The sequence below is a fragment of the Hippoglossus hippoglossus genome, chromosome 1 (assembly GCF_009819705.1).
Source record: "Hippoglossus hippoglossus isolate fHipHip1 chromosome 1, fHipHip1.pri, whole genome shotgun sequence".
Classification (NCBI taxonomy): domain Eukaryota; kingdom Metazoa; phylum Chordata; class Actinopteri; order Pleuronectiformes; family Pleuronectidae; genus Hippoglossus; species Hippoglossus hippoglossus.
The window spans coordinates 27,760,348-27,785,294 of NC_047151.1; the positions used below are offsets into that span (position 1 = coordinate 27,760,348).

Genomic DNA, 24,947 nt, shown 5'->3' on the forward strand with positions numbered 1-24,947 from the left:
GAGCAGTTCTATCCCAACATTCTGGTTCAGATCACAAGCTTCACCCATGTGCCTTTTATTCTCGTTGCTTGTCACCTGCTGAAAGGTGTCCACTTCAGGTTCCTAACCGTCCCTAGTCACACATCACCTTGGATTTTGTCACTGGTATGCCTCCCTCACAAGGTAACACAGTTGTTCTTACCATTGTGGATTGATTTTCCAAGGCTGTCCATTTTCATGCCCTGCCCAAGTTACCATCTGCTCAGGAGACTGCTAACCTATTAACTGACCATGTTTTCCGTCTACACGGCATACCAGCTGACATCGTTTCTGACAGGGGTCCCCAGTTCACCTCTCATGTGTGGAAGGCATTTTGCCAGGCCCTTGGAGCCAAGGTCAGCCTATCGTCAGGATTCCAACCACAGACCAATGGACAAACAGGAAGGGCTAATCAGGACCTGGAGTCCGCCCTGCGTTGCATCTCAGCACTCAACCATTCAACCTGGAGTTCTCACCTGACCTGGATTGAATATGCCCATAATTCCTTAACCAACGCAGCCACAGGTATGTCCCCTTTTGAGGCTTCTCTGGGTTATCAACCACCTGTTTCCCTCCCAGGAGAGCGATTTGGCTGTACCCTCTGTTCAGCATCACCTTCGTCGCTGTAGGAAAGTCTGGAATGACACCCGCTCAGCTCTCCTTCGCTCTGTGGAAGCCAACAAACGCCTCGCTGACAGACGTAGGATTCCTGCTCCTGCATATAAGCCAGGTCAGTCTATGTGGCTTTCCTCTAAAGACATTCCCTTGAAGTCAGTATCCAAGAAGTTAGCCCCTCGTTTCTTAGAACCATTTGTCATTGAAAAGGTAATCAATCCCTCTGCTGTCAGGTTGAAGCAGCCCAATATCGTCTTCCTCAGTATTTCTCTGGGGTTGAACTTGAGCTATGTTGGAGTAGATGGCATCTGCCCGGTTCTGGGTGAAGCAGACGCTGGCGTAGTGGACGTCATGGTGCGGCTCTGCTGGTTGTGTGTGTGCCGCAGCTGAAATCTGGTCGTACAGTAAAATACTAGCTAGAGAGAGTCAACCCCTAACCCTAACCCTATCATGATCGAGAGGCCGAAAAACATGTTTTGTGAGGCCACTGTGACCTTGACCTTCAACCACCAAAACATCATCAGTTCATCTTTGAGTCCAAGTGATGAACATTTGTACCCGATTTGAAGAAACTCCCTCAAAGGGATCTTGAGATATTGCGTTCACAAGAATCAGACAACGAGACGACCTGAAAACAAGATGCCTGAGGTCACTGGGTGTCACCGGCACTGAGGCATAACAATATCTAGAAACTCAGAATAACATCACCTCTACGCAGAGCAGAGACTAAAGTGACATCTTCACAATAACTGTTTTGTCCAATCAATGATCCAAACTTCACAATGCAGGAAAACCCCAAACATTAGCACGATATAACACAAAGTGCTTTCCTGTAAATGTAGATGTACCTGACACAGAAAGAAGGAAGATGACAAAGCAACTCGCTGCTTCTCTCAAACCCATCGTTGCTTCACACGTCTCTGTGGTGCAGCCACATCAGCAGCTAGATTCCACCCTTGAGAAACGATGTTTGTCAGCCAGTCACGATGACAGATAGAAATCATAGATCAGTTAAGACCTTGGCTTCCTTCCTCTTTTCATCATTAACATGCATGAACGGAAAAACACCAGTAAATCCTCTTGTTAAAATGAAGAAATGTTCTTTTATTTTGGAAATGATGCGTGAACTTATTAAAATATATTTCATGCAAATAACAGTGAGAGTAGTTTTGCAGCCTGACAGTGAATGCAACACTTTCTTTACTTTCTTGAGACTGGACTTTAAAAATCATGTTGAATCTCTCGCGCCCTGAACGAGAGGCCATGGAAAATTATATTAAAGAGTCGTTAGCTGCTGGAATAATCTGCCAATCCTCTTCCCCTCGGTGCTGGTTTGTTCTTTGTCGAGAAGAAGGATAAAACTCTCCGGCCTTGCATTGACTTCCGTGACCTGAATAACATCACTATCAAGAACAAATACCCCCTTCCACTAATCAGCTCTGCTTTTGAACCCCTTCAGGGAGCCTCTGTCTTCTCAAAGCTGGATCTCCGCAATGCCTGCCATCTTGTGCGGATTCGGGATGGGGATGAATGGAAGACGGCTTTTAACACACCCCTAGAGCATTTTGAATATCTAGTTATGCCTTTTGGGTAGACCAATGCTCCAGCTGTTTTTCAGGGACTGGTGATTGATGTCCTTCGTGAATTCCTGAACCGTTTTGTTTTTGTTTATTTAGATGACATCCTCATTTTCTCCAAAGACCTCAGTGAGCATGTGTCCCATGTCCAGCTAGTTCTCCAGAGACTACTAGAAAATAAGCTTTTTGTCAAAGCAGAGAAGTGCGAGTTTCACACCAGCTCTGTGAGTTCACTGGGGTACATCATCGAGGGTGGGCAGGTGAAGACGGACCCAGAAAAGATCAAAGCGGTATCTGACTGGTCCACACCCACTACTCGCAAGAAATTGCAGAGTTTTCTTGGTTTTGCAAACTTGTATCGCAGATTCATCAAGGGTTTCAGTCAAGTGGCATCTCCCCTCACTAAACTAACTTCTTCCTCTGTGCAGTTTCCCTGGACACCGGAGGCAGAGGCAGCATATTGCAAGCTAAAGAATCTCTTCATCTCTGCTCCTGTGCTAGTTCAACCAGATCCCTCTCTGCAGTTTGTAGTGGAAGTGGATGCCTCGGATACTTGGGTAGGAGCAGTTCTATCCCAACGTTCTGGTTCAGCTCACAAGCTTCACCCATGTGCCTTTTATTCTCGTTGCTTGTCACCTGCTGAAAGGTGTCCACTTCAGGTTCCTAACCGTCCCTAGTCACACATCACCTTGGATTTTGTCACTGGTATGCCTCCCTCACAAGGTAACACAGTTGTTCTTACCATTGTGGATCGATTTTCCAAGGCTGTCCATTTTCATGCCCTGCCCAAGTTACCATCTGCTCAGGAGACTGCTAACCTATTAACTGACCATGTTTTCCATCTACACAGCATACCAGCTGACATCGTTTCTGACAGGGGTCCCCAGTTCACCTCTCATGTGTGGAAGGCATTTTGCCAGGCCCTTGGAGCCAAAGTCAGCCTATCATCAGGATTCCAACCACAGACTAATGGACAAACAGAAAGGGCTAATCAGGACCTGGAGTCCGCCTTGTTTTGTGAGGCCACTGTGACCTTGACCTTCAGTTCATCTTTGAGTCCAAGTGATGAACATTTGTACCAAATTTGAAGAAACTCCCTCAAAGGGATCTTGAGATATTGCGTTCACAAGAATCAGACAACGAGACGACCTGAAAACAAGATGCCTGAGGTCACTGGGTGTCACCGGCACTGAGGCATAAAAATATCTAGAAACTCAGAATAGCATCACCTCTACGCAGAGCAGAGACTAAAGTGACATCTTCACAATAATTGTTTTGTCCAATCAATGATCCAAACGTCACAATTACTCAAAGTAATTTAAGAGAAATGCAGGAAAACCCCAAACATTAAGAAGCTGGAACCATGAGAAAGACTGGAACAATTATTCAAACACTTTTCATACAAACACGATATCACACAAAGTGCTTTCCTGTAAATGTAGATGTACCTGACACAGAAAGAAGGAAGATGACAAAGCAACTCGCTGCTTCTCTCAAACCCCTCGTTGCTTCACACGTCTCTGTGGTGGAGCCACATCAGCAGCTAGATTCCACCCTTGAGAAACGATGTTTGTCAGCCAGTCACGATGACAGATAGAAATCATAGATCAGTTAAGACCTTGGCTTCCTTCCTCTTTACATCATTAACATGCATGAACGGACAAACACCAGTAAATCCCCTTGTTAAAATGAAGAAATGAAACACTTTCTTTACTTTCTTGAGACTGGACTTAAAAAACATGTTGAATTATTCTTTCTTTTAACCTCATGTTAGAAGTCAGTTCCTGTTTATTTACACCTCCAGTCCATATGAAGACTGGATCATAACAATACATTGTAAAAGGTCATAATTATGCAAACTTACATTACTTTAGTGTTCTTTACTCATTTCTCACGAGGATTCAACTCATGTGAGTCAAACTTGTTTTGTCTGATACACGTGTAAAACTGTTCACTTGTGTAGACTGGACTTCATGAGCTCATGCACAGGTGCACGTGAGCAGCAGAGCGACACAGGAACCATCGACTGTTGGGTTAGATGGGCGGAGCCTCCCACTGTGCTCTGGTTGTGCGTTCACGTGGAGTCGGAATATTCAGAAGAATTAGTTCCCGACTGTGAAATTCACATGAACTCCACCTCAACTCTGGAACTGATTGTTCTGATTAGTCTGATTCTACATTAAAGCACAAGCAGAACGTGGAGAGAGATCGTTTTTGTTTAAAAACGCAGTTATATGGTTGTAGCCAGAGTAAACACAACTATTCAGTTAAATCAGACTAGCTGGTTTTACTTTGAGAGTTAACTTCACTTGCTGCTTTTAAGTTGGAAAAATCTGATAAAATTAAGTAAATACAATTTTAAAATTAATTGTAAATTTATTTACTTACCTTTTTCAAGTTAGATCAACTTCGTGGTCCGGGTGTATTGTGAAAACTAAAAGTCAGACAAATGGAAATAAATCTTTCATGTTTAATATTTTCCCCCCAAATTGTTAAAAGAGACAAACTGTAGCTGACAGGTGAGGGCCGTGTGCACACTCCCTCCAGCTCTCTGCAGGCTCGAGTTAGTGAGGTTTAATGTTATGAACAGAGTTTATAATGACGAGTGTCAGATGAAGGTTCAGTGCTTCAGTTCGAGCTTCTCAAACATCAAACTTCTTTCATCTGTGATTATCTGATAGTGTCAGAAGAAAGAAGACGGACAAACAGCAGAGTCACTAATGTTTGGACACAGAGATAAGACTGATGGTGCAAATGTCTCTGGCTCCAGAGCTGAGTTAGTAACAAGGATGTGGTCATGATAAAAAAGAGCCTTGTGTTTTCTTCGTGGTTGATGAAGTTGTAAGAAACAGAAATGAATTTGCTCTGACCTTCCACGGCCTCTTTTCTCTTCACATACAGGTTTTGTGGCCCTTACAACCTGAATAACAACAGCCCATCTTAAAAACTAAGAAGCAAACAAAGTGAACACAGAAACGTTTTTTAAAAAGGCATGTGCAGTGCAGTTTAGATTAACGTGAGCAGACGACAGAAAACATCAGTGTTTATTCATTTATTGTTTTGTGCAAATACTTAAAAAAATGAAATAACTTCATTTGGCAGCAAAGCAGCAGTGGTGTTCAGGAGACAACGGTTTGTCACAGAGTCTTTGGTTGTTTCCAACAAGGTTCAACCAGAGACACTGGTCCCAGTAAATCCTGACGAGAGGTGACATGTCCCACACAGCAGGAACCAGGAGTTCATCAGGGTGACTCCTCAGTGACGTTTCAAACAAATCTAAATCTTTTAGACCTTCTTATATTCAAAGTATTTACAAGGTTGGGTTCTGGACCCTGTGCAGAACCCGTCTCTCTCTTTTCTTTTCTCTCACACACACATTCAGCTGTCGGTATCGTCGGGCAGAACATCCTCTGGTTCTATTTGACGGTCCTGTTCCCCTCATTCTTTGTAAATCCCCCTGTAACGTGTCTGGGTGCAGGGGTTGGGGAGGGGAGGGGAAATAGTTAGGGTTGCCATGGTTTCTTGCTTTGCCCTTGCTGGTCTGGTATGTGTCTGAAGCGGTGCTTGTCACCATAGAAACAACCTGTGGTCCGCCAATAGAAGCACTCGTGTCCATTTACAGGCGCCCTCTGTCTGGACCTGCACGGTCAGAACCAGAGGAGGTTATTTGTGTATTTGAACACATTTGTATAAAGTGAGTTTCATGTTCAATTCCCTCTTGTGACTTCTGTAGAAAAACGTGCATGGTGAGTGATTTCCTCAGAACCCTGTGGAAGCTGAGCTGTGCTGTGTTCCTGCAGCACTGAAGCCCAGGCTGGTGTTGGTCCTTTGTGTGGAGGGCAGAGTCCGCTGGATCCAACGGTCCGGGTACCGCATCACCAGCTTGGTGCTCCCCAGCTCCACCCCCTGGCCAGGAGGACACATGGACGTTACATAATGTCTATAAAGGCACAAGAAGGGGACGATGGCCGGGACAGTGACATTCAAGAGTAATGTGAAGGGGCTCAGACTAATCTCTGGAACAGCTTACCTCTTCATTTCAGAACCGCTCAGACCCTAGAAATGTTTTACTCAATGTTAAACACCCAATCTTTCTCACTGACTTTCATTTAAAGTCGAGTTTGAGACCTGGATTTTATCTGTTACTGTGCAATATTGTCATTCTCAAATATCTATGATGTCATATTGCTTTTTCATATTCCCTGTTTTGTATATATTAAATTTTGTATATTCATATTTTACACATTTTCTTTCTTTCTTTGGTCAGCTGTGGTTGTTTTTGTTACATGAATAAACTCTGTTCTCCTGAAACCGAGCCGGTCCATGACTCACCTGCAGCTTCTCCAGGGCTCTGGCAGCCATGTTGGCGTTCTTGAAGTTGACGAAGGCACAGAAGCGTTGGTGAAGAACTCTGATGCTCTCTATCTCACCAAACCTGTAACCGTGGAAACACAAAACCTCAAACCTCCGGCAGAGAAGTGTGGTACAGACAACGCTGACCAACTCTTTTACTACTGCTGGCAGTGATAAACTTGCTACTTTTGCTTCTACTACAAGTACTTTAACTATTAAAACAAAGCAAAACTACCTCTTACCTACAAAGAACTTCTGTTCTAACTACTGCTGCTGCAACAACTACTACTATCTACTGTCTTCATTGAATACACTTTTATAACTTTAATTTTTAATGTGGTAGTACCACTGTTTCTCATAACACTGTAAAACCATCTTCTTTCTAGTTATTATCAGTAAGTTTTACCTACCTGTGATGCCTCCTCTTTAAAATGCTGCTTTATTGGAACCTGCTCTGATTTATTTAGTACATCATTATAAATAAGTGCCGGGACTCATTTGAGTGCACAAGTAAGACACAGACTGTAAATAAAGATGGTCGACACGTCTGCACTTCCTCCCACTGTTCAGAAATCAAGCTATAATATCCCAGACACGACCGCTGTCATCTTTGGAGTCACAATCTGCACAGTTCAGTGATCAGGGGATTGAGCCAAGGTATATATGACCTATACTCCCGCCAGCCACCAGGGGGGCAATGGAGACGATTTGGCTCCACTTTTAGAGAGCTGTCATGTCGTCCATCTTTAGTTACAGTCGAAACAATCAGCAGGCTTCTGTTGAGACATTACATTGACTTACACTTTATGGACAAAAGTATTGGGACACACCTCTTAATCATCGACTTCACTCAGTCCTATTGCCCTCGGTTAGTTCCGGTGAAGGAAAATCTTAATGCTTAATGCAGGAAAAGAAAGGAGGAAAGAAGGAGGTGGAGATGGGGAGGGGGGGGGGGGGGGGGGGGGGGTGAACGGGAGGAGAAAGTCATGGATCACAGGAGATCAAAATGTGGGAGAGAGTGATACATAAAAAATCATCATCTTCACTACCCACAGAGGAGACTGTGTTTATTCTACATTGTACAAGACTTTTATAAATAGAAATACAGTTAGTATCTTCTTCACATTCAAGCTCCACAACATACCCTGTATATATACACTAATGTTCAAAAGTTTGGGGTCACCCAGACAATTTCATGTTTTCCATGAAAACTCACACTTTTATTTATCAAATGAGTTGCAAAATGAATAGAAAATATAGTCAAGACATTGACAAGGTTAGAAATAATGATTTTTATTTGAAATATTAATTTTGTTCTTCAAACTGTGCTTTCGTCAAAGAATGCTCCATTTGCAGCAATTACAGCATTGCAGACCTTTGGCATTCTAGCTGTTAATGTGTTGAGGTAATCTGTAGAAATTTCACCCCACGCTTCCTGAAGCACCTCCCACAAGTTGGATTGGCTTGATGGGCACTTCTTGCATACCCTACAGTCAAGCTGCTCCCACAACAGCTCAATGGGGTTGAGATCTGGTGACTGTGCTGGCCACTCCATTACAGACAGCATACCAGCTGCCTGCTTCTTCCCTAAATAGTTCTTGCATTATGTGGAGGTGTGCTTTGGGTCATTGTCCTGTTGTAGGAGGAAATTGGCTCCAATCAAGCGCTGTCCACAGGGTATGGCATGGCGTTGCAAAATGGAGTGGTAGCCTTCCTTATTTAAAATCCCTTTTACCTTGTACAAATCTCCCACTTTACCAGCACCAAAGTAGCCCGAGACCATCACATTACCTCCACCATGCTTGACAGATGGCGTCAGGCACTCTTCCAGCATCTTTTCACCTGTTCTGCGTCTCACAAATGTTCTTCTGTGTGATCCAAACACCTCAAACTTTGATTCGTCTGTCTATAACACTTTTTTCCAATCTTCCTCTGTCCAATGTCTGTGTTCTTTTGCCCATATCAATCTTTTCTTTTTATTGGCCAGTCTCAGATATGGCTTTTTCTTTGCCACTCTGCCTCGAAGGCCAGCATCCCGGAGTCGCCTCTTCACTGTAGACGTTGACACTGGCGTTTTGCGGGTACCATTTAAAGAAGCTGCCAGTTGAGGACCTGTGAGGCGTCTATTTCTCAAACTAGAGACTCTAATATACTTGTCTTCTTGCTGAGTTGTGCACCGGTTCCTCCCACTTCTCTTTCTACTCTGGTTAGAGCCCGTTTGTGCTGTTCTCTGAAGGGAGTAGTACACACCGTTGTAGGACATTTTCAGTTTCTTCGCAATTTCTCGCATGGAATAGCCTTCATTTCTAAGAACAAGAATAGACTGGCGAGTTTCACATGAAAGTTCTCTTCTTCTGGCCATTTTGAGAGTATAATCGAACCCACAAATGTGATGCTCCAGATACTCAACTAGCTCAAAGGAAGGCCAGTTTTATAGCTTCTCTCACCAGCAAAACAGTTTTCATTAGTCTTCTAAGGCGATTAGCAAACACAATGTACCATTAGAACACTGGAGTGATAGTTGCTGGAAATAGGCCTCTGTACACCTATGTAGATATTTCATTAAAAACCAGACGTTTCCACCTGGAATAGTCATTTACCACATTAACAATGTATAGAGTGTATTTCTGATTAATTTAATGTTATCTTCATTGAAAAAAACAGTGCTTTTCTTTGAAAAATAAGGACATTTCTAAGTGACCCCAAACTTTTGAACGGTAGTGTATCTATTTTTTTCATTTCTAAATGACGATGGTGTGATTATGAGTATTGTTCAGCAGGTTTTCCTGCGGAAGGTTGTCATAATTTTTCAAAGTCTAAAAATCCAAATGACTGTATCATTGTTTCTGTAATAATATGCTAATGTCCTAACATGTGTTGTGTGGACTACATTATTATGGAATGGAACGTAGTCGATCCAAACATATTTACAAAGTTGGCAGTGGTATATAAGTTTAATCAGAATTTAGGTTTTGGAGTTTGCTGCTGTTGCTAACAAAACAGTTTTCCTATTAACTGCAAGAAACTTAATACTGACTGTCAGTACCGGGGTGAACTGTGTTGGTTCTGGCCGTGAGGAGCGAGCTCTGGATCGCCTGTGTCGTGGCTCAGGGCCGTAACGCTCTGAGGAGCCAGAGTCCAGGAGGACTTCAGAGGCGCTGTCACTGGGTGCTCGGTCATAACCATGATTTGAACTGTACTCAGAGACGCTGTCGTCATCTTCTGAGCAGTGGTAATTTGTCTGGGCCAGAATGTCAGAGTATGGCTTCCTACAGCTTCTACTGTGGGAATGCCTATCTCTGGGAAGTGGGTGGACATGGTGGATACGCTCAGTGTCCCTACGCTGCCTGTTGTCACCCCCCTTCGTTTTGTTGTGAGGGTGAAGTTTTGAGGCGGCGGATGAATTTGACACCGTGCTGTTTGTTTTGACGGGCTCGGTTGCACCTACTGTAGCCTTGGAAGTGATAACAGTTTCCCAAGCCACCTGTGACATCTTCCTGATCTGCTGCATTGAAGGTTTACTTGCTGTGTCATCAGTACAACATGTGTGCGTATACATGGATGTAAGTTACGTAAGAACAAGGACTTGAAGGTGGGATGTTCTTTTAGGCCTGGTGCGTTCTTTCCCTGAAAATAAACATGCATCAAACGTCTGAAATAATCCCTGGGATTTTCGCGACGTGAATGCTTAATTTGGGATGCTGTAACAATGGATGTGATCTCGTCATCAGTAGAAGAGAATTCCTCGACTAGTGCTTGACGGAGCTCTGGGTAGTTACTTGTGACACTGGAAGGAAGTGACTGAATAAACTTGTGAACAGCTGTAGAGCTGGTTTTTAACACGAGTCTAACCTTCTCTCTTTCTGTTGCATTTGGCACATCACCTCGGCTGAGATCTAGTTCTCTGAAGTAATTATCAATATTGTTATCACAGTTGTCTGGATCAAATTGTTCAATATCTTTGGCTAGAAACTCAAGCAAATCAAAGCGAGGACACTGTGAGGTCCGGTGCATCACCTGCTGCAGGTCTCTCTGGTTGAGGGGGAGGTGCTAAAACATCTTGAATGTTGAACTCCCACTACGGAGAGTTGTGCACGGAAAAATGTGTCATGCATCAGTGGATGAGAAGTATATGAGGCACAATGTGTTCTGGAGGATAAACTACATGTGTCATCAGTGTCAGAGTCAGAGAGATGGGAAGTTAGGAAGCTGTTTCCTCTTCCTGTCACTGGAGGATCAGGAGGTGACTTACTTCCCAAAGACTTCGGGTCAGATGGGATTCTGTCCCATCTTGGGAGTGAAGAGGGAGTTAACCGTACACTATCGGAGGAGTGTGAATCGGAATAACCAGAATCACATTGGCTGAAAAACTGATGTGAGGCCGGGCCTTCTATTCTAAGTTTTAACAGTTCCTCCTTGTGTGAATAGAGATCTGACTCTGCTGAGTGCAGGTCTTCTAAATAGTGCAGGGCTTTCTTACCAGCAGTTTGAACCTCCTGGAGGAGAAGAGCATTTTGCGCTCTCAGGGCTTTTACCTCCTGTTCCACGGCTGCTTCGCTCTGACAGGTTGATTTGCCTGTGGAAATTTAGAATCATGCATCTCAACAATGGACCCTTTGATGCTGTTTGTGCATCACACCTGTCATTAAGTAGTGAATCTATTTCTTTATTACACTCACTGAAGTTCAACTTGCTGATGAATTCAGGATAGCCAGGGGTCAGGCTCTGTGCTAGGGAAGAAACAAACTGTTCTACACAGGGGTTCTCCATTGTTGGGTCTGAAATTGAAGGATTACATTTACAAGTTTATAAATCAACAAAGCAGTGTGGTTGGCTTTGGTGTTGCACTGGCAGACACCTTGTAGTGTGGATTTGATCGTACACTAGCCTAACCAAAACTACGGTGGGTAAAACAGTTCATCAAACTTTTAATCACACTAACTGATATGCAGGGCAGTGACAGTTAGGGGTTCTATAACTTCACAGGGCTGGAAGCACGCTGTGGCTCTTTCTCAGGTTCTCTTATCCACCTTGGGCTGAAATGCTTGGCAGTAACAGGTACAAGCTCTGTTCCATAGGGCCGGTGGCGCGCTATGTCTTAATTCAAAAGCACATAACAGTTACAGGAAATTTCACAGCTTGACCAGTTAACATTGAATATGTGATATTCAAATATTAAAAGAAATTCTTAAATTTTCCACAAAAAATATTCAACTGGAGTTATTAGCAACAATATCAATCTTTTAGCGTAACACTATGAGGACTTAAAGTGGTAGTTATGAATAATTAATTATTAATAAACATTATGGTGAATAATGAATAAATTAAATTTCACCACATTGCACTTGTTTGTAAGTACGGTTGAATGTCTACTCCGGTGGCAGACTAGTGGAACTGAATTCAAACCTTTGGCTTGACTGAAAATTCAAAATTCCACTTATTTCTGGCGTTGGCCAAAAATGAAAAAATGCATATTGCATAATTATGAATTTGCCAACTGTACTCTGCCTCACGCGGGGCTCCATTATGTTGTGCAATAATGCATTAAACATGATACCATAAAATGGTGTGCCTTTCGGCATTCAATATATTTGTTTGACAGGGAAGCTGTGCGCAAACAGGAATATAATATTCATGTATTTAAATAAGGGCACTTTCTCTCGAGGAAGGAAAAGGGCAGTGGCTCAAGCCCCCTTTGGTGTCTATGTGTGCACATGCCAGCCTCCATCAATTCAATCTGCCTCAATTCAATCGAGCTGCAGCAGAGTTCAATCACTCATAGAAACCAGTCCTCTAAAGCAGTGGTTCTCAAATGGGGGTACGTGAAGGCACTCCAGGGGGTACGTGAGATTTTTTAAAAATACATTTAAAATTAGCATCCATTCAAAAATCCTTTAAAAATTGTTATTTAATAAATATTCAATAAAATATAAGTGTAAGTTCATGAACTGAATTTTATATTCAGCAGGCTATTCAATTTCATTATCCTAAAAACCCAGAGTCTCCCCCATACCAGGATGGTTTGACCCAACCTGGCACACGCCACCTGTCGGCACCTGTCATCACCTGTCACCACCTGTCGTCACCTGTCATCACCTGTCATCACCTGTCATCACCTGTCATCACGTGTCATCACCTGTCATCACTGCCGCCTTGAAAACTCAAACAATGGAGTCGCGGTTGAAGCGCAGCAGCGATGCCGCTGAAAACACGAGGGACAAGAGCCAGAGAAGGCGAAACCAGAGCCGGCAAACTTCCGTCAGTATCCACAACAATATGTTTTCATGGGATTTAGGTCCACGAGCTGCCACCCACCCAAGGCTTTGTGGAGCATGTCCCCCGGAAGATGGTCGAGACTTTAACTGATGTTTCCAGGTTTGTTTGAAACTTCCCTAAACACCGTGAGAGCTCGTGCCTCTTCGGAGGGGCGCGAAAACACATTGATAACAGGAAGTCCGCGTCTCTACCGGAACACTTTCAAAATAAAAGCATGCAATACAAAAACGGAAATGAAAATGTCTGACCTTAAAGCGAGCAAATATTTCACAATAAAATAACAGAAAGACACTTCAACAATATTAACAATAACATAGATTAGATTTACACTTTGTGTTTTTTCTGTGGGGAGAGATTAGCCAACAGTGGCATGAAGCCAGCACATCTTCAGCAGCATCTCCAGACAAAACATGAAAGTCATGTTGGTGAGCCACCTGAGTTTTTTAAGAGGAAACTTTCTGAATTCAGGTCATCTCAAGACACGATGCGAAAAGCCTCCCCGAAGCAAACGGAAACAAGCTACCTGTCACTTATCAGGAAAAACTCCTGGAAGTGTCATCTGACCGGGGCCTCCAGATGAAGTTTGCCACATCCACACTCACACAGTTTTGGGTGTGTGTGAAGCAGGAGCACCCTCACCTGGGACAGAAAGCTTTGGAGCAGCTACTACCCTTTGCCTCCACATATTTATGTGAGGCCTCCTTCTCTGCAATGACTGTGATCAAAACAAAGCAAAGAAACAGACTGTGCCTGGAGAAGAGCTTGATCACAGCAGTTGCTTCCCTGCCACCAAGACTGACAAAGATCCTCAGTGAAGCACAAGCACAAGTTTCTCACTAAAATGTAAATGCAAAAGCACTCACTCAGTTCAATGCAACAATGTAATCTTCAGTGTTGACAGTTTGTAAATTTAAGATCAGTATTCTTTTCGATCCTTAAAGAAGATATTTTAAGTTGTATTGTATTTTGAGCTAATCTTTTATTTAAAATTAAGTTAATGATTTATTTTTTGTGAAGAAGTGTTTATCTATAATTAAGTTCATGAGTTCAGTTTGAGAACATATCTTTATTATGATCCCAAAAGAGGTCACTTTAAGTTGATAATTATTTTTATGTGCACAAATCTTTATTTATAATTGAGATAATTATTTCTTTTTTAATAAGTCTTTAGTTATTTTTATTTCCAAATAGTTCAAGAGAGACCACTACAAATGAGCAATGTTATGGACATTGATGGAGTTTTAAATTTGAAAGTGTCTAGTTACAAAGTTTAATAAATCAGACACTAATGGCACAGCACTGTGGATTACATCTTTCTTTCAACCAAAAATGCTTTGCGCTGGTTAGGGGGTACTCGGCTGAAGTTTTTTTAAAGGGGGTACATACCTGAAAAAAGGTTGAGAACCACTGCGTTAAGCTACCAGTTGACATGGACTAGACGTCAGGCCACCTCATATACACACATTCACACAGCACGCAAGTGTAGCCCACACTGCAAAATCAGTCAAAATACATCCTGAAGGCTGCAATATTATATATTGTATAAGTGCTATAGAGAAAGAGATTGTACACTTTGTATAACACTGTAGTGGCTCATTGGGTGACCTGCTGTTACCTTTTCTAGCCAGTAGGGGGAGGTACCCTGTCGTCCTCTCTGGTGAATCTACTCTGTGGAGAGTTTGTTTACCTGTCTGCATCCTGTCGGCCATTTTGCTGCTCAAGCTACAAGCACACTACCAGCTTTGCTCAGATTCTGTTATATCGTGTGGAAGTGTGAGGTCACCCTGCTGACCTGTTGGAAGGTGCAGGGATTCTTACTATTCAACGCTCAGGTTTTTGGTGAGAGACGAATTCTCCGGTGCCAGAGAGGACATCCACCGAAGAACCAAGACTACAGTTAACTGGATGGCGAGCCAACATGCAGATCTTTGAGAGAGATTCAGACTTCCATGTTCCTCTTCACTCCACGGTGTGGTAGGACAGACACTGTACAAAGACGGACTGGGCCCCAACGATCAATCCACCAGTTTGACATTTAAGACTGGACTTACGGACGTTGAAGGGACTTTTATGTGCACACTTTTTAAACTTTTATTTATTTTTGTTCATTGTTTTGGGTAAATATATGCTGTATTGTCAGTGTCAAACAAACTTGAACTGCAGGTTATGTGTTCTAATACAAGTTCATTCAAAGTAATCACGGTGTTAATTCTCGTTACTGATATTCAAGTCCAGGGCTCCTGTTTACCTCGTATCTCTGATCCTGCTCCACATTTACACTCTTTCTAGTGTAACCAAGGGTCACACAAGCATTCATCCACCTCGTCTCTGCAACGGGACCCGCAAGCAGTTCAACTCACGGGAAGAAGACAATAAATATGTGCGTGTTGGAAGTCTCGTATGGCGTCTGACTGGCTTTATTATGAAAAGGACGAACAAAAGACAGAACAAATACTGGAAGTGAGATTAAAATATAGTAAGAGTTTCAAAACAATAGCAAATAGGAACAAATGAGCTTCACATTTAATGTAAAAATAAAAATATATGAACAGAACAAAAAAAAAAACTTTTAATGACCCTGAAAGAAAATCTGCTTTGTTGCTAAACTGTACATCACAAAGTTAGAAAAGAGGAAGTTGTGAGTGAACAACAAATGAAATAAACAAGACTATAAATATGAATAATGTTGTGAAGAAAAAGAAAAAGTATAATTAACATCAGTCTCCTAAAGGTGCAGCAAACAAACTTATTATGTTACTAAAATTACCAAAACTAATATAACAATGAATCAATAATCCTAATGAAGAATAAGTGATAATATATAATCTTTTTTGTATAACTTATAAACCTGGATCACAGCAGTACAACATTATTCTGTTCGTAACAACATTCGAGCTTCACACCCTGAGAGAGACGTCAGAGGAAAATGGCCGCCGTGTGAACATGGTGGATTAAAACACACCTAACTCCTTCTTCTTCACGTGTTTAACACGTGATGTGAGAAATACCACAAAACACTAAAGTGAAATCAATGGGCCTGATGCAAACTTTGAACAGACACCAGAAGCAACACAGCTCATCTGGTGTCAGCAGTTCACTTTGTGTTAACGGTCACATTCAAGGCGTTTATCACGTAAGTAGCAGCTCACATCCACATGAGACGTGGTCCCTCCAGTCCTCAGAGGAAATGAGTACAACTCCTGATCGGCTGATGATGGAAACGCTGGAAACAATAGTGTAGAAACAGAAAGAAGTGAAAGAGACAGAATCCTCTCTGTGGTTTTATCAGTAAAACTCTTTACTACCATCTAGTGGCAGCAGTGTCACACTACAACTAACTAATAATGCTTGTTTTGATAATATAACTAGAAAAAAGTTTATTACAAGTTTACAGTTTGTCGACCGTCTGACACACACCGCAGATATTTTCATCTTTGAAGCTGCAAGTTATAAAATGTTTGATATTTTTCATTCAGGCTAAATGTGGCATTTTTAACAACTTCTACAAGTTGCTGATATATTTAAGATAAAAGTCGAGTCACCGAAGTCGTTTCGATTCATCCTCGGGGAAATTTATCCATTAGCTGTCAAGACAAGTCACTTAAAACTGAACATTCACTTCAACAATGATGCTGGAGTCTGCCTGTCACCAAAGTAGGATTCATCCTGTGGGGACCATGAACAGTTGTATGAACTTCTATTCAAATCCATCCCGCAGCTGTTGAGATATTTCCATCGGGACTCAGGTGATTTCCAGACGTTGGTCTAAACAGCAGGAGGTTTTTTGACTGTGCTGTACAATGCAGCTGGATCCTCTCCAGTGTCCTGACCTCTGGTTCTGAAAGGAGATAAAACAAATAAATGATCAGGAGGTCATGGAGACGTAGTATTAAAGGAGACATATTGAGTTTCAAAGTTCTGCAAAGTTAAAAAGCCCAAAGTCTGAGCTCCTCTCCTGGTAAAACGAGCTCCTCTGCCCCACAGAAAACATGAAGCTCCTGAAACACCTCACCAGTAGTCCCGTCCGTACCTCTGCATCATTGGCAGAAGCCAGGGCTGTAGCAAACGTAACATAAGCAGTATTTAAACGTAAACAGTGGTGCGTTGAACACATTGTGTTACGAAGTGTTGCAACAATGTCAGCGGAGGAGGTCATTCTTGGCGTTCTCGTGGAAAACATCTCGGAGGTAGATGATGTGGGTTAAAATACGTGTTGAATGCTTCAATACAGGCTGAATGTCACAGTCTCTGCTTCCGTCGTCTGGAACAGCAGCTTCTAACACCAGCATCTGTAGAGAACTTTAGAATCCATTGTGTCACTGCCTTTTTAAAACAGTCGCTGCTGATTGGGGAACACCTCTGACACACCCACCAAACGAGAGCCCGCTGCACACGGGTTCAAACAAACATGTCGTTCACCACGGAAACGCTAGTTAAACTATAAGAAATGTTTTGAGATTGAATGTGTCCCTCGTAAAGTGAGAGTGGAGGATTTCCTACACGCACAGGAAGTGGTTAACCAATCACAACAGAGTGGGTCGGGTGACCAATCAGAGCAGACTGGGCATTATCAGGAGGGGGGGGCCTTAAAGAGACAGGAGCTAAAACCAAGTGTTTGAGACAGAGGCTGAAAAGAGGAGCTGCAGCAATAGACAGTCTGAGGAAAGTGATGTTTTCTGAACATTAAACATTTTAAAGTCACAACACTAATTAAAATGATCAAACTGAATATGAGCAGAATATGTCTCCTTTAACAAATACACATTTTTAGACAAACAAGAAAATGAAAGGGTAAAAACAAATGACTTCTATAGGATATATCTCTGTTTATGATGTTTTGTGGTGTTAGTGAGGATAATGGTCCTGAATGAAGAGCTGCTCACCTCGGGGCAGATCTGTTAAAGTTGACAGAAGCGTACGCAACCTCCTCCGCCTCCTTGTGTTTGCTGGGTTCAGCTGATCCGACATGGGAGTAGAGGGGATCCGTCTGACTCTTCATGAAGTGGACACTGTCATAGTGAAGGTCACAGTTTTCCTCAGACTGATTGGGTAGATGCTGCAAACACAAATTTGCTTTTGAATCTTGTACATGTTGCAGTATGGACAACGTTAGAGTCCAACTATAGCAGTTCAGCAAAAACTGTTGAACAAACCGCACAGCAAAGACAATTATAACACTCAGCAATTTGCTTAAATGGATAGATTACCAGAAGGAAATTCAAACACCAGATGATTGTTTTTACTAACGATGATTGTGATTTTAATAACTAGTTTTTAATCTTCACAATACAGAGAAAAGGGTTTGACGTGAGAAATAGTGGCGTTTGAAAGGATTGGACGCTGAACTGTGTCTCACCTGCTCACTGTGGTCAAGTCTGTCCCCAGGATCAGCAGATTGCTGAGAGTTTCTCTTTTTTCTGATCAATTGAACCAAATAACAAACAATATACATAATAATTGAGTTGATTTAATTTAACAGGACAGATTTTCAGGAATTCATCGTACAAAGCTTTAGTGGAACAGATTTGCTCACCTGATCAGTAGGAACACGGAGAGGAGAGTCACAGCGAGGAAAACTGCAGCGGCTGATCCAATGAGTGCTGATTTCCATGATCCAGGTGAAACTATGATGAAATAACTTTTACTTCATCATTTCACGAAATCACAATACTTAAAGGTGCAGGACGAAACATTTACAAAAATAACTTTTGTCATGTTTGCTAAACCTGTCTTGATGTTCTGACTGAATATAAAGACAGTTTCTTTTCTAATAAAACGTGTGAAGAGCCCTGTTCAGAGTGGCCTGTTTGTGGGCGTGTTTCTTAAACTGTTAATGAGCTACTGCTCCCCCTGCTGGGAGGTGTATGTGTGACGTGTGCACAGGACCAGGGTTTTGTTTTCACCACTGTCTGTCTGCTGAGAGCTGTTTGCTCGTTACATGAATGTGCACAGTGAAGGAAATATCTTTCAAGTTTACTGAGGATGGTGAAAGCTTTATGGATGTTTTAACTGATGCTGGGTGGATTCCTCTTTGTGCTGCTGATGGTCTGACTGTGAATATTTATGGGACAGAAGTCAAACGACCCATATCTGCACATTTAAAATGTAAAGGACAAAGAATGGCTGAAGTCAATACACAGCTCCAGAACCTCTAAAGGTGTTAGGACTTCACATGACTCACCTGCTCCAACAGTCAGATGTAAGGTGGCCTTACTACGTCCTTGTGTGTTCTGGGCCTCACACTGATAATTTCCACCATGTTCAGCTGTGATATCAGTGATGGTGAAGATTTGTCCTGATGCTTTTGGTGAGTCCTCGTCCTCCTTGTACCAGGTGTAATTAGCTGCTGGGTTAGCATCACTGCTGCAGGTCAGAGTCACCGAGCTGCCCTCCATGATCTCACCAGAGGGACTCACTGACACAGAGGGAGGCTTTGGAGCATCTGTATGTGTGAAAACAGAATGATGATAACAGATGACAGACATTGTGTTTAACATTTGGGGACATATATGATATGATGTGTTAAAGTCAAAGGTGCTCAGGTGAGTGGAGGCACTGAGTTACAACAGCAAGGTTGTTAAACTGACACAGGTAAATTCTTCTTTTTGTTAAGTGAGAGGTTTTTTTCAATGATTTCCTGTTGCACTACTGTTTCCAGACTCCCCTGAATGTCCACAGATTTCCAAACCATAGTCCAGTTTGTAACGTGGACTTAAACGTGACATATTATGACCCTTTTCCACAATTAGACAGAGTTTCTTCCTAATAAAACATGTGAAGAGCCCTGTTCAGAGTGGCCTGTTTGTGGGCGTGTCTCTTAAACTGTTTCTGAGCCACTGCTCCCCCTGCTGGGAGGTGTATGTGTGACGTGTGCACAGGAGCAGGGTTTTGTTTTCACCACTGTCTGTCTGCTGAGAGCTGTTTGCTCGTCACGTGAATGTGCACAGTGAAGGAAATATCTTTCAAGTTTACTGAGGATGGTGAAAGCTTTATGGATGTTTTAACTGATGCTGGGTGGATTCCTCTTTGTGCTGCTGATGGTCTGACTGTGAATATTTATGGGGCAGAAGTCAAACGACCCATATCTGCACATTTAAAATGTAAAGGACAAAGAATGGGACAGATTCAATATATCTTCACTTAATAACCTGTGTTTCACTCACATGTCACAGTAATAGAGATGTTTGCTGAACTCCTTCCCAGCTCATTCTCAGCTGTGCAGTAATACTCTCCAGAGTCTGACGACCGGATGGAGCTGAGGACAAATTGTGTCTCTTCACTGAGAGGTTGAACTGTTTCATCTCCACTTCTCTTGTACCAGGTGTATTTAGCTGCTGGGTTAGCATCACTGCTGCAGGTCAGAGTCACTGAGCTGCCCTCCATGATCTCACCAGAGGGACTCGCTGACACAGAGGGAGGCTTTGGAGCATCTGAAGGATAGTCTATATTAACACACGGGATGAGAATACAATCAAAACACTGTCTGTATTATTTGTTAAAAGTTTAATTTAAATTATTTCCACATTATTGTAGCTTCATGAGGAGGCGTAAACTCACACAATGTAGGAGAAGGGAAACGCTCATGTCCTTCTATAGCACAGTGATAGCTGTCTTCAGCATTAACGTGTCGGAGGTGAAAGTATTTTTTTCGTCCAACAAGTTTATTGTTATTGTACCAAACGTAGGAAAGATGATCAGGGAGCTGACACCTGCTGTGACAGGTCAGCTCTGTCCAGGTAGAATATGGATTGGCTGTTGATCTCCTCACATGTACCTGGAGCTGAGGGGCTGTGAACAAACATGTGATTTTATTTCAACATACACACTAAAATTTCAAACTGACTCTAATGTAAATGTTACCTGTGACATTCACAGTGACTCCAGCTGAACCAGTTAAACTCCCAGTAGGTTGGTTTGTTGTGAACCTGAACTTGTACACAGCTGAGTCGCTCTCTCTCAGGTTAGAGATTCTCAGAGTGCACTTGTTGTTTTCACAGAGATACTCCACACGACCTGAATACTCCGGATCAGTCCTTAGATCAACGTGAATCCCATTACTCTCTTGAATGAACCAGAAAGTTTCCTTAACTGTAGTATCAAGGTGTTTCAACCTGGATGGGTATGTGTAGGTACAGGTAATGTCCACTGTTGATCCTCTGAAGGCACAGATCTCAGTAGAAGTGTAACTCACATCCCAGCCATTCTGACTCCTTACCACTGTAACACAGAGCACATCAGAGAATCAGAAGATAAACTTATACATTTATAAAACTAACTCCATGTATTTTCTCTGGTGAATCACCAGTCGGCAGGTTTTCATTTTAAATTGATGACGATGCCAAGATGAGGAAACTTTCAGTTCACAAAAAACCCAGGGAAGTGCCCTTTAGACTTCAGAGTGAGGGAGAAACACACTGTTGGAGGTGAGGAACATGAGGGACCTTGTAGAAGTTGCTCTTATAATGGAGCAAACTGGCCAATATGGAGGAAATGATCTGTATCTTTTATGCAGAGTCGACCAAAGATGGACGACACGTCTCCACTTCCTCCCACTCTCCAGAAATGAAGCCAAAATATCCTGGATACCAACGCTGCCATCTTTCACATTTGGAACCACAGTCTGCACAGTAGTGATCTGGAGATGGAGCCACAGTATCAAGGTCCCGCCCATACATGAGCTCGACCAATCCTGAGTCAGCTTCAGCTGTCAATCATGAAGTTTAATCTAATTTTAATATCATCAAATAACTAATTAAAACCAAACTTATGAGAAACATGAACAATAGAGTGAGATAAGAACGACCTAAAATGACACAAACCAACTTTGAGAAAAATGTATTTGACTTTTTAGATTGATCCATGTTCCATCCACTAACATGGAGGAGACAGGATGTATGTTCTATACTGCAGCCAGCCACCAGGGGGTGATCAAGATGCTTTGGCTTCACTTCTGGGGAGCAGTCATGTCTTCAATCTTTATTTACACAAGCAGAATACTAGTACTAGTACTACACTAGTTTGTCAGTACTGACAGTAGTATCCCAAGAGTTCAATGTGCCCATGCAGAAAAAAGTATTTAAAGACACATGAAGTTATGGTACAATGCATTATCTCAAATACTCCAGCAGATGGTGGTGTTAGTGAAATACTGTAGATTAAACTCACACATTGACGGAGAGCGGAAATCCTCGTGTCCTTTAACAGCACAGGAAACTCTGTCTGCAGAATTAAAATCATCTGTATAAGATGCTCCTTCAATCTCCTTCTGTTGATTCCTGTACCAGACGTAGTTCAGATGATCAGGAAGACGACAACTGCTCTGACACCTGAGCTCTGCATACATGTAGTTAGAATAGTAAGACTTCACTGATCTGCTCACCTGCACATGCAAATCTGTGTGTGAGAATAAGGAATTCATTTTAGTCCAAACTGACAACACACACATGCATATAAAAGTGCACAGACACACTCAAGTGAACCAAACAAGATGTAGGAAATAAATGAATGAATGTTCAGATGTAAATGTTACCTGTGACAGACAGAGTGACTCCAGCTGAACCAGTTAAACTCCCAGTAGGTTGGTTTGTTGTGAACCTGAACTTGTACACAGCTGAGTCGCTCTCTCTCAGGTTAGAGATTCTCAGAGTGCACTTGTTGTTTCCACAGAGATACTCCACACGACCTGAATACTCCGGATCAGTCCTTAGATCAACGTGAATCCCATTACTCTCTTGAATGAACCAGAAAGTTTCCTGAACTGTAGTATCATGGTTATTAAATGTGGATGGGTATGTGTAGGTACAGGTAATGTCCACTGTTGATCCTCTGAAGGCACAGATCTCAGTAGAAGTGTAACTCACATCCCAGCCATTCTCACACTGTACCACTGTAACACAGAGAATCAGATTCATAACGACACCAGAGAACACTTAGTTTACTTTTTACTTTCTGTAGAAAAGAAACACATTTCCATGAGCAGCATTCCATAGCATTTCAACTAATGACTCCACACACTGATGACAATTCCTGCATCGAGAGGAGAGGAACTCAGTCATGATGATAATAATAATAATAATAATAATAATAATAATAATAATAATAATAATAATAAGTTGCAGACTCTTTAATATTTTGAGCTCTAGACGATAGAAACTTCTAAACAAAGATACAAAATAATACTGATGATAATTCCTTCATATATTTTCTTTCTGCATCACTTTACAGGTGGTGATCTGAAAATGAATGAATGGTTCATTTATATTTTTACTTTCTTTCTCAAACTCACTTCAGGTGAATCAGAAGTCCGAGTGTAAAATAGAGTGAAACATGAATGTAGACGTACAGTACCTGTCACAGTGAGAAGAAGGACAACAAATCCACTCGCTGCTGCAGTTACACTCATAGTAGCTGCTGCTCTCGTCTGTGACTTCAAACAATAAAAACGTCCACAGATAAATAATGTGCACAAGATGAAACTCAGTCACATCACAGACACGTCTACCTACAACACAGAAGAGTCTGAGAATAAAGACAGATTCTGTCAGAGAAAGATAAATTTAAACTGTTAAACACCCCCCCTCTTCCTTCCTCTTTCCACTTACATGCTTGCTGAGCCAGATGGTGTTAGATTAAACCTAAAACAAAGAAGTAACTTGTGTTTTGTACAAACTGTGAATTTCTTCATTTAACAGAGTGTGAGAAATGACTTTAGTGGCTGTTCGTACCAAACCTGAATCTTCCTCAACTAAAGCTGTAAGCAGCGTTGAACAGGCCTGCCCCCCCCCCCCCCCCCTCGATCCAGCCAGTGGACGCAGCGGTTTACTTTTCTCAACCGTCCGACACTGCACGATTGAGAAAGATGCTAATTCCGGCGTGGAGTGTGCAGCTGTGTACATGCTTCCTGTGTCCACTATGTGGCACCGGAGAACACACCCTGCACACACTATGCTGCTGTATATCAAGAGTAGAACACGACATGAACATTCCTTGTAAACCGAAGGGTAATTAACGTCATCGTGCGGCTCTGCTGGTCGTGTGTGGGCCGCAGCTGAAATCTGGTCGTACAGTAAAATACTAGCTGGGATCAGGCTGGAATCTGTGTCTTACTCTTTAACTTGTTGGGTACTGAGAGTTTCTCTTTGTTGTGGGCCTGATCCTACTCTGCTGAATCAAACTGTGATGGCAGCAGTGATCTTGGAGCTTTCTGTTTTTCCCTGCTGGTCACCAGCTCATCTTCTTAACAGATGAACCCGGTGTCACCACCATGAAACATTCACTCTACATTTTACTCCCTAACTAGAATTACTGCCCTTCGGTTGTGCGCCTCCTCCAACCAGTGCAGTTTCAATATTCATACATTTATTTCTTGCCTCATATGAGAACATCGTGACAAAATCCAATCTGTTCATCTTTAAGTCAAAGTTTCAAGAAATTCCTTAAAGGCAGATTTGAGATATCATGTTCAAAAGGCCCAGAACATGTTGGTGTGGCCACTGTGGCCTTGACCTTTGACCAATCAGGTCATTCATGAGTGTCAGTGAACATTTGTGCCAAATTTGAAATGATTCTCTCAATCTGTTCATGAGGATAAAAATGGTTCAGGGAGGTCACAGTCACCTTGACCTTTGACCTCCACAGTCGCCATCAGACAGACGGACAACCTGTAAACATAACGCCTCCGGCCATTGGCTGTCGCCGGCACAGAGGCATAAGAGATCCAGTCAGTTTCTCCCTTATGGAGTTTAAGCTTTTTGTTAGAGTAAAGGAATATGACCTCCCAAGACATTCATGGTCTGACCCTTCTCATCAAATCACAATGATGCAGAACGCCACCGGTTAATGAGGCAGCCTTGAAGAGTGGAGATCAAGTGCTTTGAAATGAAACTATTCATTTACCTGCGCTCTGTCTTCTGGTCTCTCACCGCACTCACGTTGTTGTGTGAAGGACTTGTTTCTTCTAGATGAGAGGAAAGAAATAAACAGTTGGATGAACTAGAAAACTCCTCCAGAGAAAGAGAGAGAGAGAGAGAGAGAGAGAGAGAGAGAGAGAGAGAGAGAGAGAGAGAGAGAGAGAGAGAGAGAGAGAGAGAGAGAGAGAGACTGTTTCAT

At 42.4% G+C, this 24,947-nt stretch overlaps 1 protein-coding gene and 6 long non-coding RNA genes across 8 annotated transcripts in view; 3 read left to right on the forward strand and 4 right to left on the reverse strand.

The window, feature by feature from the left end:
* Positions 1 to 24,947, forward strand: part of LOC117754516 (hemicentin-2-like) — a 541,775-nt gene that overhangs the window by 456,231 nt on the left and 60,597 nt on the right. The window lies entirely within an intron of this gene.
* LOC117758599 overlaps positions 1 to 24,947 on the reverse strand; it is a 34,315-nt gene that overhangs the window by 7,797 nt on the left and 1,571 nt on the right. The window contains exon 2 of one of the 2 annotated variants that reach the window (XR_004613341.1): positions 24,735 to 24,830. This is a non-coding gene — a long non-coding RNA (uncharacterized LOC117758599). Of the gene's footprint in view, positions 1 to 24,734; positions 24,848 to 24,947 lie in introns of those variants that run through there. The other variant, XR_004613330.1, reaches the window with a different exon arrangement.
* On the reverse strand, positions 270 to 13,170 carry LOC117759166. The gene is made up of 4 exons (XR_004613438.1): positions 13,003 to 13,170; positions 10,244 to 10,250; positions 3,238 to 3,243; positions 270 to 281 (listed from the first exon to the last, which is right to left on the reverse strand). It is a non-coding gene; the product is annotated as an uncharacterized LOC117759166 (long non-coding RNA).
* Positions 3,133 to 5,708, forward strand: LOC117759147. The gene is made up of 3 exons (XR_004613433.1): positions 3,133 to 3,145; positions 5,324 to 5,325; positions 5,446 to 5,708. It is a non-coding gene; the product is annotated as an uncharacterized LOC117759147 (long non-coding RNA).
* On the reverse strand, positions 3,271 to 4,747 carry LOC117759192. Its single transcript, XR_004613446.1, has 3 exons — positions 4,599 to 4,747; positions 3,659 to 3,765; positions 3,271 to 3,359 (listed from the first exon to the last, which is right to left on the reverse strand). It is a non-coding gene; the product is annotated as an uncharacterized LOC117759192 (long non-coding RNA).
* LOC117759161 lies at positions 13,186 to 13,939 on the forward strand. The gene is made up of 2 exons (XR_004613436.1): positions 13,186 to 13,364; positions 13,755 to 13,939. It is a non-coding gene; the product is annotated as an uncharacterized LOC117759161 (long non-coding RNA).
* Positions 20,802 to 22,418, reverse strand: LOC117759182. Its single transcript, XR_004613444.1, has 3 exons — positions 22,369 to 22,418; positions 22,005 to 22,232; positions 20,802 to 21,056 (listed from the first exon to the last, which is right to left on the reverse strand). It is a non-coding gene; the product is annotated as an uncharacterized LOC117759182 (long non-coding RNA).